Here is a 14549-nt window from a genome sequence, read left to right on the forward strand (position 1 = left end):
AAACTTCAGCATTTGCTCTCTCTGCTTGGTCGTTGCTCCGTGGGTGTGCCACGGAAGCAAAACAGACCTTGCTGCCAAGATCCTCAATGTATTGCATGAAGGCATGGCTTGTGAACTGTGTGTCATTGTCAGTGATGATCCTGTTGGGTACCCCAAAACGGCAAACTAGTCCCATGAAGAACTTGATGGCTGACTGCGCTATCACCTTCCTCATTGCTTCCACCTCTGACCACTTTGTGAACTTGTCGATTGCAATGTACAAATACTCAAATCCCCCGACGACACGAGGGAAAGGGCCCAATATGTCGAGCCCCCAGACCGAGAAGGGCCAGGAGAGAGGGATGGTTTGAAGGGCTTGAGATGGATGATGAAGCTTCTTTGAATGGAACTGGCATGCTTCACACTTGGTTACTAGTGCCGTCGTATCCTGGAGGGCAGTGGGCCAGAAGAAACCATGCCGGAAAGCCTTGCTGGAAAGGGCCCTTGACCCTATGTGGGAGCCACATATGCCTCCATGTATTTGTGCCAACAGCTCTAGTCCTTCCTCCCGGGAGATGCACTTCAATTTCACCCGATTCGGTCTTTTTCTGTACAATGCATTGTCAACGAATTGGTACAGAAAATATTCAAAAAAAAAACGAATTGGTACAGAGCAGACCGGCGGGCCACTCTTTCTGCCTATTCCTGCTCCTCAGGAAGCTCTCCTTTTTGGAGGAATCAGACGGTGTGCTATGCCCATGCCGGAGCCCGTGGCTCGATGACAAGGACGAAAGGCATCTCTTCCGCTATGAGAGCGACCATCTCTACGGCCATGGCCTGATGCCCTGCCAGAGTCGGTTGCCCCGCGGCAGGATCAGTGTCCATAGCAACATCTTCGCCGACGGCTCCGGGGAGCTCGGTGGGGAAGTACTTGTCGGGCCTTAGCTTCCTCCGCTTGTTCTGCCCGATTGATGATTCGACGGATGGTTGAGTTAACCAAAGCACAAAAGTACCTGGTTCCACAGGTAGCTTGAGGGCAGCACGCTTTGACAGGTAGCCGGCAATGTCGTTTTCCGTCCGGGGGACATGCTCTGCTCGTATACCGTCAAAGTGCTCCTCCAGTTTCCTCACTTCATCCACGTAAGCTTCCATCAACGGGCTTTGATAATGTTTGTTGATCTGCCTGACGACGAGCTATGAATCACCCCTAACTATGAGCTTTTTGACTCCGAGGTCCACCGCGATCCTGAGACCAGCAAGCAAGCCCTCGTACTCGGTGGTGTTGTTAGTTGACATCTCCCGAGGAAAGTGCATTTGGTACGACATACTTGAGGTGCTCTCCGGTGGGTGCGACAAGCAGCACACTGATACACTCATATTTAGTAGTAGTGTATAGATTACTGTAAAATAAGGATAATATCCATATATTTCTAACCGTTTGATTATTCAGGGTACAAATTGGTTGTAATGACATGGTCACAATCGCATGAATTAACTCATTCCAAATATAGCTGATTTACGGTGTCTCTAATACATTGCCATAGTTCTACTCAAATTCTGCTCAAACAGGGATATGCCAATCATCAGAAAAAGTTCAAACAGTGTCATGGCGTCATCATTAACATGAACGGAAACAACTTACACGCGCCGTCCCAGCAATACGTGGTGCCATCTACTTAGATGATGCCATTGTGTTCAATAGCATCACAGAAGTGTGTATCAGCTTTGACGATGATCCACTGTGAGCTGGGTTCTCTCCAGCTAAAGAAGGCACCGGCGTAAAGATAGGCGAGTCCGCGGTCGAACAAGGCAATTAGCTTGAAGTCTGCGTAATTCGCATGTCGTGTCGGCACTTGGCAGATTACAATCTTCTGCAAAACAAGGTCCGTCCAACTAACGTGGTAATCTAGATGACTTGGACCGCGATGGTAATACTCTATATAATCCAACGGAGGAAGGATAATCTCATGGGAGGTCTGGAAGTTCACGAGCACCAACTTTTTACCGTCTTCTCTAAAGGCAGCCATCTAGTGGGAGTTCATGCCGACCCCGTACATACCTGCCGAGAAGTTTCGGGCGATGGTGATCGGATCGATGTTGAGGAAAATGATGTACGCCGACCCACCACATACCTGCAAAGAAGTTTCGGCTAATGGAGATCAGATTGAAGTCGAGGCGCATCATGTATGCCTCCGTATCATGGTGAGCCAATCTCGCAAGACCAGATAGCAGCAAGCAGGGTGTCTTGAAAAGCTTAGGCCTCGCTTCGACGATGACCGTGTGCATGTCCCTCGAGCATGCAGCCAGCCGCAGGGCGCTCAACATATCCATACACGAACAACAGAGGTCGAGGATGTCACATGGGAGATTGCTCCAATCACGGCTCATATGGATGCTGCGCGATTCACGTTCAGCCATGGTGGAGTTTGGAAGGTGGGGGTTTTGGGGGGCTTGATTTACGGGGGAGAAGGATATCGGTGCTGGAGCGGCTAGCGAGGGAATAGTGGTACTGGGGGAGGCGAGTGAGGCGACGGTACACGGGGTCACAGTGAGATGGAGACAGAGACGGAGAAGGAGATGGAGATGGAGTGGTGCTATGGGAGCGGAGAGGGAGACGAGGCGAGGCGCCAATGTGCTGTACAACAGCGGTGACAGACTGCACAGTGGACAGGGTGAGGCTGACTTTGGTAACCCGAACATGCCGCTTGGACTAGTGTCAGGCGCAGGGTGTTGTCACTTCACTGTGAGGACCGGATGAATAGTATTTTGACCATCAAGTGTACCACAGTTGTACTACTACTACTACTAGTAAGTTGCAAGTGCTTTGCACATAATTAAGATATTGTTGATTAGTGATTTCAAGAAAAAAGATATTGTCGATCAGTGTAGCTCCGAGCTTTCACAAAAGAAAAGGTAAAACCAAAAAAATGTGAATTAAAATTGTAATGATGATTCTCAAGTATTGAATTATGAATATTGATTAGTGCTTGGAATTTTTTATGTCCTAACAAAATACCTAACTTTTTAGTATGTGGAGTATATGTGATATATGTGAACTGAGTGTAGCTCGGATGATAACCTAATCATCTCTCAGTCCCCCTTTACATTGGTGCCCACAGAATTTACATTGGTGGTCGCATTTTCCTAGATTTATTTTAGGCCTTTTGGCATGTGCGTTCAGTGGGGGAAGGCGTTCTCATCGATTACAAAGGCATCAGTGGCAACTTCGTCAATCTAAAAATGTTGCGACAACTCTGTTTGTCGGAGGTGCCCATAAAGGCAGGGTGTGCATGCATGCGTTAATAGAGATGAGCTTATGTGCATATGTATGAGCTTCTGCGTCTGTAATGTGTTAAAAAAATCTGATATATAGTATATGATGCCTAATTATTTGTTTGTATAAAAACATGAGTTAAGAAATATGCTAATGAGGTTTAGCTTCTCTATTGTTTATAGTTTTTGGCCGAACAACTGCTAAATGGCACAACCCGCTATTTCACACTTTATTGTTTATTTAATTATTAAAATATGTCTAGCTAAAAAAAATATTTGCATTATATTCCTCACAGAATACCTAACTTTGAGCATTATTACCAGTTCAATTTTCTTCACGCGAAAGCCTAGCTTTTCGTTTTGAGTATCGCACGGAAGTATAGCTAAACTGTGTGCATAGTGTTCTAAAAAAACTGCATGCATGTGCTGCCTCGGGGGTGCAATGGTCCAGTCAACATCTTCGCTAGGACATTCTCTCTTCTCCATCCTTCTACATGCTTCCTGACTCCTTTAGGCACCATTAAGATCCAACTGAACCAGTCTTCTCGATGCGTCCTAGTAGAACTCTATCTATCACCCCATTACGCTACTGTTTGCACTTGCGCTTCGGCCACCAAGGCGCAAGTCTCCACAGGACCACGCAGCTCTGGTCGCCATCATGTGCTCCCTGAGGCGTGTGGCCGGTTATAGCCGGTGGGTGAACCAGTCCTCACCGGAGCTACTGTGTTGCTTTTTGAAGGCTAAATCGAGGAATTGGATCCATTTTATTAATGCTTTGAGTGGAGCTTCCTTCATGGACTCCCATTCTGATCATTTTCTATATCCTCTCCCCTTTCCCCTTCACCATCTTCAGTTGTGATTCTTCTAAATGATGACTCGTGTGTGCCAAACCTGTCGTTCTATTATTCTCAGCTCTATCCGGGTGATATTTATTATCTCTGTTTCTCTTTTTAGCTGCAGTTAGTGAAGATCTATCAAGCTAGCTGCATGAATAGGGAAGCATAGAAGAATGTTTGCTCATGTCCTTGTTTGGTGGTCATTAGAATAGAGGTTCTAGAGAAATCAAGAAGAGATTCCCACCTCTCGGAGGTAGGATTGCAAAACTTGGGCATTGGTGCCCATACACGTGGGGAAATCCTGCACAACCAAGGATATGATCCAACGGCCAATAACACTTGGATTTGCCACTCCTCAACCGTCGGATGCAACAGACCGAACGACTATTATTAAAGCTTATTCATACACTATATAGTGCTATAGACTACTAGTAGGAACATGAGTACTCCAGTATTGTATAGCGGAAATAGGTCTCCCGTGCGAGCATGCCTGTTCACTTCATCGTTCAGGTATTATCCATATTGCGAGCAGAGCCAAATTCTCGTGCATGCCCAATCAACGCCCTGCCGCGATGCATGCAGTGGTCCTTCTGGTGCATCAAGGACGGCATGCAGATCGTTCCACACTTGGGAAGAGGAAAAATGAAAAGGTAGAACGCCGCAGCAGAGGAAGAGAACGCTGGCTAACGAGGCTGAGAGGGGATGGAGCAGGAAGTTAATGCTCCACGCCTAAAGGTTTTGGGAAAACCTAATTTTCATAAGGTGACTTATACTCACCTAAATGGAGGGAGTATTCCTTAACCAGAGAATGTTCTGTCTCCCACTCACGCGCTCAAAAAAAAAGCTACGACACATTTTTTTATCTGTTTGCATAGGTCCCACCTATCAGGAAGGATGGGCACGTACACGAACAGGTATGACTCATCAGTCTACCCGCATACCTTTCGTTTAGTCTACCTACCCATCTAATCAACTGCCTGCACACCACTTATCCTATTTACTTCTCCATCGGGAACCGATTCTCCTCGGCTTCTTCACCTCCCCTTCGTCTTCATTTGCATCTAAACCCCACTGCATTCATATTGTTTTAACCTCTTTAAATAATCATCTACTACTTCAGTTTGACTAGCCATCTAATCCTAATTCTCCAGACCATAGCACTCCGTCCCAGCGGTTTCAAATGGCGAAAGAGATCGAGATACAGGTTTTTAGCGTCCAACATGTCCTCGTCGAAGGCTCGATGCGCATAGTTGCCACCGTCACCGTTCACCCAAGGGTTGTTCGGCAGTGGATCAACAATGTATCCAACTCCCTCGAAAAGGTAGAGACGAGGGTCATCGGTCTTGACACAAAGTACACGGAGTGTGCCCCTGGGAAGATCCAGCGCACCGCCGTCCTTCAGCTGTGCCTCGAAGATGATGTTTTGGTGTACCACATCATACACTCGCCCTCCATACTAGGTGAGCTTCATGATTTCTTGTCTCGGGAGGATGTATACTTCTGTGGGACAGCCATCGAAGGGGACAAACAGAAGCTGGAGTCGTACAACCTTGACTTGAAAAGCATCGCTGACCTACAAACCAGAATCAAAATTCCTGTAGAAGATTGTGATAAACAAACACCATCCCTAGTCGACATAGCAAATTTTGTGCTCGGTACAAATCTTCAGAAGGGTGACGAGACGGTGGCATTAAGGTCGTCTGGATGGGAGAATTATCCCTTGACGTATGAGCGGATAAAATATGCTGCCCTCGATGCCCGTGTGAGTTTCAAGATAGCTGCAAGGTCCAAAGAGCTTGTTGCGAAGCCGTCTCCCACAAAGAATGAGAACAAGAAGAAGAAGAAGAAGAAGAAGAAGAAGAAGAAGAAAAGGCTGCACCAGCAGTAGGGCATTATGGATGGATGAACTATTTCCTCTCTTGTAAAAAATTATATTCCCTCTCGGTGTATATTGATATAGATGGACTATTTCGATGGTGTGCATGTCTTTGGAACAGAGTAGTAGCGTGGGTCCGCTTGACTATAAGGAACTATTTATCCGCATATATAGCTTTCTCTGCTACTCCTTCCAGTGATCGGTATGCAGTGCATGTGTCCGTAGACATGACAACTTGTCCATGGAAGTTCAACTACGACGACCATCACGTTTCATCTCGCGATTCCCACGGCGTCTCTCCAACCCATGGCACCACGCCCCCCGATGTGCGCCTCACCCCTCTCGACCACATCGCCCCTCTGCCTTTGTGTGCACGACATATGGGCCACCTAAAATGCGGTGAGCATCAAGTTTCTACCATAGCCACATGCGATTCCCACGACGCCGCTCGAACCCATGACACCACACATCCCCCGACATGCGGCTCACCCCTCTTGGCCCCACTGCCCATCTGCCTTCGGGAGCATTACATGTGGACCAGTCACCTATCGGGTCTACATGTTATTGACTCAAAGGCGCTGAAGCTCAGTCCTGACGGCCCTAAGAGGGAAATGTAACTCCTGCGCCAGGGCTTGTGGTGCTCCCGCAGCATGAACTCGTGCCAAACTCGAGATTTTTTCTTTACTATACATGCACGCAACGATTTAATGGACATTGTAATCTCAACATGTGATGGGGAGCTCTAAATTTGAATTTGAAACTTATAAAACGAAAAGATTCAAAACAAATAAACTGGGAGAGAGGGAGTATATCGTAGGATGTGTCCCATACAAAATAAGTCCCCTGGTTTGTCACCGCGAAGATGCGGTTAGAAAGGAGCACAATGTCCTCCTACTCGTACGGCAACAAATCGGTCGTAGACAGCATGGTCCGCCTTTGACCGCCATGTGCAAGGTTTGTGCTATCTTATTCAATCTCACCATGGTTCCATCGTACCAATTCATGCGGTGGCCCGTTGCATGGCTGATCCCAATGTTGGACAAAGGTTCTACGGGAACAGTGTCACCGTTGTAAATGTTGTGCAAATTGATGTTGGTACCCTCCCATACATATGAAAGCCAATCTCCACTCGCACCGAGCCTAACCTGTGAAATAGTGGGCAGGGGGAGAATTTGGAAATCAACACGGAAGTAGTCTTTAGAATGCATTTACTACATGATCAAACTCATCTTACCTGCTCATCGGAGGAAATCCGAGTGCCCCTCAACGTCAGCATCTCAAGGGGCGTCAACTTGCAACTATGACCACGCCGCGCTGGAGAGACCCCCAAGGAAAAATCCTTGTGCGTTCCACGGAACATCAAGATGCATTTGTATGAGTAGTTTATCTTGTGAGAGAAAAGGATGAACGAGGGAAGGCCTCTAGAGATAGATATGGACACTACTACTACCAATGTGCTGGCCCGTGCATTGCAATGGATCCAAGGTAGTAGAATAATACTTGTTCAGGTGCTTGAAATATAAACACTCTTGTTTTGATATACATGTGTCAACAGACATGACAGCTTGTCCATGGAAGTTGAACCACGACGACCATCACATTTCTTGTTTCTACCACTCCCACACCCACACGCGATTCCCATGACGTGATCCAACGGCACGACGTCCCCCGACATGGACATGGAACCTCTGACGTGGCTATCACTACCTTGCCCCGCCTTTCCTTCGCTGACAGGTGGGACCCACGCTTACGGGTCCCACATGTCAGTGACAAAATGGTAGGATTGTTCGCGTCAGGGGATCCTCATCCCCCCGACGTGCCCCTCATCCCTCTCGGCCGCACTGCTCCTCTGCCTTTGTGTGCATGACATGCGGGCCATCTGAACTACGGTGACCGTCAACTTTCTACCACAGACACACCCGATTGGATGCTGTTTGCCTGCTCCGCTGCTATGCTCCAATCCGTACTCCCGCACCATCAAATTTTCATCCAGCGGCTGTGACACATTTCCTCCCGGGCATCAATCCTCAGCTGGAGTACTTATGTACTACAGGTAGTACCCGCCGATGTGGCCATCTACGCCTCGTAATGCCCCGATGCCCAGCTGTGGCACCCTCGCCACGGCCACGCCACCACCAGCCGGTTCATCTCAAACGAGTGAGCGCGAACCACGCCACCACCATGAGAATGACATGTGGGCCAGCCATATTTAAGGTCCGCATGTCATTGACTCGTAGGCCGGGCACTAAGCCACTTAAGTTCGGTCCCGTGGGCCTCGTGACGGAAATGTAACTCCTGCGGCATGCCTTGTGGTGCTCCCGCAGTACGAGCTCGTGCCAAAACTAGAATATGTTTCTTACTACTACCAACTAGTACTAGTAAGGTACACGTGCATTGCACGCATGAGATTCTGGTGGTTTGTGCATTATGCTTCTACATGTGGAGTTTTCTGGATTCTAACATGTGGCAAAATCTGGTGGAATGTAAGGTTAGGCAAGTTTGATTAACTTAGGTGAGTGTTTGGTTCAAGCCACACCTTAGACAAGCCACACTAAGGCCCCACATGACATACACACGAAAAATGTGGCAAGATTCCCTTAGGCTTGCCAACTTGTGGCTCTCATTTTGAAGAAATAATAACTTTGCCTAAGCTTAGTTGTGGCAAAGTTAGTCATGAATTAAGTTCAACCATGGAGTCTTCTAGATTATACATGTGGCAGAATCTGGTGGATGATATCCAGCGACCAGTAGTGCTCAGATTTGCCATCTTTGTACCGTCGGATTGGCTTCATCAAACGACCAACTTTCAAAGTGTTTCACACACTATATAGGGGGTATAATATAGATGTGTCGGTCCGTTGCAATGGATCCAAAGTATATCTATTTAGTGGAGTGCACTCTAAACACATTATCTATTTATTTTTCTCTAACCTTTCATAGCCATGCAACAAAGCCACATAAGCTTCATGGGTGCCCCCCACATCATATTATTCATACTACGTTGATTGAAAAAAAGATAAATCACCAAAACAAGATCTTCCCGTTTTTTGTTCCTACAATGTTGTGCCATGCACGTACCTACTAGTAGTATAGTGGTAGTACTAGTAATATAGTTAGGAGTACAAACTCGGTACTATTAGGAGTAGTACTAGTACGGAATGCTGCTACTCTATCAACGGGCCCCATCTGACACCAAATTTCTTGGCTTCCGTGCTATAGATAGATCTTCCCCTCGTTTCTGTTTTCCAACCCGGTGGCGGGCGGGGTGTCGGTTTACTCAACGGCGGTCCCACATGAAAGTGAAAATGCTAGGCAACACGCCTTTCCCTAAGCTATGTGTCGTGCCGGACGGGCCGTGGAGTACTCCCGATTCCCAGGCGTGTGGGGGTGCGACGCGAACGCGACATGCCTTTTCCTTTTACTAGCAATGTCCCGTGCGTTGTGACGGATCCAAAGTAGTAGAATAGCAGTATTTGTTCACAAACTTGAAAGAAATCACTATTGTTCTGATATACTCCTAATATATTACTCCCTCCATACCTAAATATTTGTCTTTTTTGAGATTTCAAATGGACTATCACATACGGATTATATAGACATATTTTAGTGTTTCTAGCAAGATGCCCGCGCGTTGCACGAAGTTGGTGGAAAAGGTAAGCACAACTTATAAATTGACGGATGGAGTACTAGTTATAGTGATGCATATAATTAAGCAAAGGGATCGCACATGTCGGTATTGACTGGAATGAGAATGCAACAACACAATAAGAATTAAGGCCACGATGATGCGATCGCAGTGGTGGTTACAGAAGGCAAGAAGAAAGATGGATCCATGAACGTGCGACCTACTCCTCCTCAACTTAGTGCGTCGGCCCACCGACCGGCGGCTAAGGAGCGGCGGATTTTGTGGCGAGGTCGAGGTTCTTCTCAGCAAAGGCATCCAAGGCTTCCAGCCGGTTGAGGAAGGCCAACGTCATAGCATCCTCACTGCCCTTGTAGATACCTATGTACACGATTTGCTCGTACATGTGGATGTGTAGGTCGATGAATTCTTGCAAGGTGAGGCACCTCGCGGCAAGCGCGACCTCCAGGTGGACATTCTTCATCGCGTCGGCGGGCAGTCGCAGGGCCACCAGTGCTTGAAAGAGGTTCTGGCCATGGAGGCCGATTAGGGTGGCAGGCAATGAGGAGCCCGGGCGCGCGGGCTGTAGGAGTACGGCGATGTCGTCCGCAAGCTTCTTGAGGACGGTGAACTTGTTACTGGTGGCAGCGATCATCTGGTCCAACTGAGAGTCGTAGTTGGCGTCCACGGCGGCTATCCACCAGCCGGTCGCCAACACCGTCTGGAGACGATCCTCGACGCCATGCCACAGGCCGGCATCGTGGACCATCTGGCGCAGCCGCTGGCCGCTCACGCGCATCACCTCCACGGGTCTAGAGTGAGATCTTTTGCGCTTAGTGTGGGTGCTTAGGCAAATGCTTAGGTGTGTATGATGTGGTAGATGCATTGGAATGGAGGGGCGCCTTTATATGAGGGCAATGAGGGCAAACTGCGTTGCATTCACATCGTGCAGCCTCTTTCCCGGACCTCCTCCCATTACTTCCCTCATGCATTAATTGAAGGAGGATGCATTGGCCGTTCAACATATCGGGAACCGCTACTCTCTCCCTCGTCTGCATTAAAGCCGTATCGGGAACTGCGCCGCCCGCCGTCAAATCGAATACTCCCTCCGTCTAGGTGAGTATTAAGTCATCTTATGAAAACCAAATAGTAAACACATAGGCGTGGTGCATTTACTCTCACGTTGTTTCTTATTTTTTGACATAAATAGAGGAATCAACCAATAAGAGATGTGGGGCTTGTATGCTTTTAATGACTTGAGACTATCAAACATGACATGTAGTGGTCAGTTCGTTGCACAAGAACAAATACAACCCACGTCAGCACACACGCATCTTATAGCATCACATCCAATGGCTGTAAAAGATGAATGAGACCAAATTATATCTCATCTAGATGAGTTCTAGCAAAACTGTATTAATAATACTTAGTACTCCTCCGCCATGTATCATATATTAGTATCATGCAGTACTTTATTTATTGCCATGTATGACACATAGTACTCAACTCTCTCTCTTTCTTCATTTAATTCTATGACACCTCATAAAAATTGCCTAATTGGCATGCATGATATAGCTATGATACTACCATTACAACCAGCCTTAGCAAATACTAAATATTAAGTTCTCTCGTTTTCCTCTCCACCTTGGTCACCTAGACGGAGGGAGTATACTGCGCGGGCTTTTCCTGCACGGTAGGCGGGGCAGTTCCGCCTAGTCGGTTCGGCAGAGACGCGAGAAGATGAGGGAGTAGGCTGCTGCAAACGTAGGACTGTGTGATTTGACAGCGAGTTACTGATGGACAGGTGGGTCCCCGTGATTTGACTTGCCATTATCTTTTTAACTGCGGTGCTACGATCGACGTGAGTCTCCTGATTCCTGACCACCTCCATACAGGTGCCTCTCCCAATGCTCCACCATGTAGACTATAGTAGAGGCTGGCTCTTGCATGAGAGCCCACTTCTCCGCTTTTTCCTTGCCTCTCTTTCCTCCACATATGCAAAAATGCCATGTAAAGCACACTATTGTACTTACTTGCTCCTACAGGTGCTAAGCTTGCTACATAGGCATAAAGTCTGATGTGGCAAGTTAATCAAGAAGAGAGGGACTAGTTTGGTGACCCAAGGAAGAAACGGTGCTAAGCGCATGTACCTAGGTGAAAAGTCAATTTTGAGTCAATTTTGAGTCTATAGCTAATTAAATGAAGCAAACTTAGCAACAAAAAATTAATAGGCACACCATTTCATTGGAAGAGGTCACTCCTTGGCAAATGCAATAAATACTAGTACTCCCTATGTCCCATAATATAAGAACGTTTTTGGCACTACACTAGTGTCAAAAACGTTCTTATATTATGGGACGGAGGGAGTACGAAGAAAGAGATAGAGAGAAGTAAAAAAAATACACTTATAGCCAACCTTATAGCTAACCTTGTTGTAGTATGAGTGACTAAGTGATAACTATGTATGACATGCCAACATCAGATAGCCTAACGCACCGTGTTAAATCTCCAAGGGCGCGACCGCGCATGCGACGTGACAGTCATGGTAGGCGCGACCATGATACGGGCTGCTGGCAGCCCTTGGATATGAGATCAAACGGTCACATGCTAAATTGCTGAAAATTTGCATAATAACCCTCCAGGATAGGATATTAACCCATAGGTCTAGAATCACGCCATGCAACCGTTCAATCTCAGATCCGAGGGCTCTCGGAAGCCCGTATCATGGGAGAATGGAAAGCCACTCCGAGTAAGGTGGCAGTGTCGTTGCTCATGGTGGTTCTAATGCAGTGTATACCGGAGTAGTTGCAAAATTTAATTTCAGGTGTTCTTAGTTTAATTTGAGGGGTGTGTTGTGTTGAGCCCCCAGCAGAACTATGTTATGTTTCTTCTCGTTACTTTAACTCTTCAGTACGTACATACTAGTATTTCTTACATTTCGTCTTTTAGTTGGTATAGTACTTCCATTCATTTCTTCACATTATATACGTACAATAAATATGGCCAACATCATATAGCCAGCAGTTTAGTTGTCAAATAATTTCAGGGTGCTTAGTTTTGCCAAAGAATTCCAGGGTGCTTAGTTTTATTTGAGGGGTGGGTTGTGCACTTGTGCTGGACACCATTATTGTGACAAGCCTTTTTAATAGTACTATATGCATAATTTGGTGACGAGCGCTCTATATATGTACCACCTTTTTTTTAATTTCAAGTTTTGCTCCATGGCGCAATCCATCAATACTACTACTATACAAAAGTGGAGTATATACATTTTTTAAAAGTCTAGAGGGTGGGGCAGTCTAGCTCGGTCGGTTTCACGGGAGGCGAGGGCCTTTGTGATTTGACGGCTCATTACTGCTATCAAATCGAATAGTACTGCACCGCCCACTGCACGCCCGGCGCCTCCATTAAACCCCTCAGTTAAACCCGCATGAAAACCAAGAATCCTACTCCGGCCACACGTCCGTTCATGAGCGGGCTGGAATTAAACGCAACACCGGCCGAGCTCCTCCCATCCGACCTTAGTTTAAACGAGGCCAGACGCCGGCCAAGCTCCTACCGTCCGCCCTCTATTTACACAAGGCCAGACAGACAACGGGCAAGAATCACACCTCTCTGCCGCTCCCCCATCTCATTCTTCACCATTTTCTCCACTCTTCCGATGGCTTCCGATGAGCCATTCTCCGGCATATTACCCGGTTGGGTGGCCCGCCGAGCCCTCCGGATACGGGCGAGGCCGCTCGGTGCTTCACCAACCTCGCTTGGCCCGATGGAGCCAGTTGCCGCCACAAGCAGGCGCGTGGTTCAGCAACCCGCTGCTCCAGTTCAGCTCGATTAGGAGTGGCGAGTTGATCCATGCCGGTACGGGTGCCGCCGCTGCCGCGTCGTACCGCGCCACCAGTGTCTGCGGTGGCCGCGCCTCCCATGTCTATGGGCGTGCCTCCCATGCCTGCGGCAGCGCCATGCAGGCAGAGACAGAAGTCGGGTGCGTGGAGAGCAACGAGTCGGTGGCTAGCTTCTCCGTGTCCGCCGCCATCATCGAGGAGAAGTAGAACACGGGAGGCCGCCGCCACTTGGGACCCATGAAGGCCACCGCCGAGGCGACGACCGCGGATTCAGGTGGTTTCTTTGCTGCTTCATCTCTTCCGAGGACCTTCGTCGACCCAGCAAGTGTCTGACGGACATGAGGAATACAAAGGGATCCGCGGGCGGCCATTTAGAACTAAAATAAGTCTAGATACATCCATTTCTAGGACAAGTATTTCCGGACGGAGGGAGTATTAATTATACAAGAGAGCCGGATTGGCACCTCTTAGTTCATGTAAATGTAATGAAATCCATCATGTTTATATGAAGATCCGGCTTTTTTATACGAAATCCTTCACACTTATGAAATTAGTCCATGTTTGCACGAATTTCATCTGGTTGGTTAGAGTTGTAAAAATGTATGCCGCTGGCGTTTGATGTCGTCCTCCACGGAAGGAAGCGGGAGGAAATTTGTCGGTTGCCGTTGGAGATGCCCTTTATGCTGGAAATAATAGAGTGACATCCAATCCATTTGAGTTAATTGCTTGTATGATTGTCCCTCTATAAAAAGTTAATTGCATGTATAGTGTACACGTGACTTGCAGGGTGGCTACAGCTTCGTACAAAAAGTTAAAAAGAAACAAGTCCATCCTTAATCTTCTTTTCTAAGTACTCCATGGGTTCCACTGTTAGTATAGTAGCGAAAGAAGTATATATATTAAATAAGTAGAGTAATATATAATATAAAAATCTAAAGTTAAAAGACAGAATTCAAACTCATGTCATCGCGTTGCGAGCATCCGGCACTAACCAGCCCATCACATTTTTGTTGTAGACCATGCTAGAGATATATCTCCATGTCTACTCTTATATATACTCCATTCGTTCCTAAATATTTGTCTTTTTCAGATTTCAAATGGACTACCACATACGGATG

This window comes from Triticum dicoccoides, chromosome 4B (genome assembly GCF_002162155.2).
Source record: "Triticum dicoccoides isolate Atlit2015 ecotype Zavitan chromosome 4B, WEW_v2.0, whole genome shotgun sequence".
Classification (NCBI taxonomy): domain Eukaryota; kingdom Viridiplantae; phylum Streptophyta; class Magnoliopsida; order Poales; family Poaceae; genus Triticum; species Triticum dicoccoides.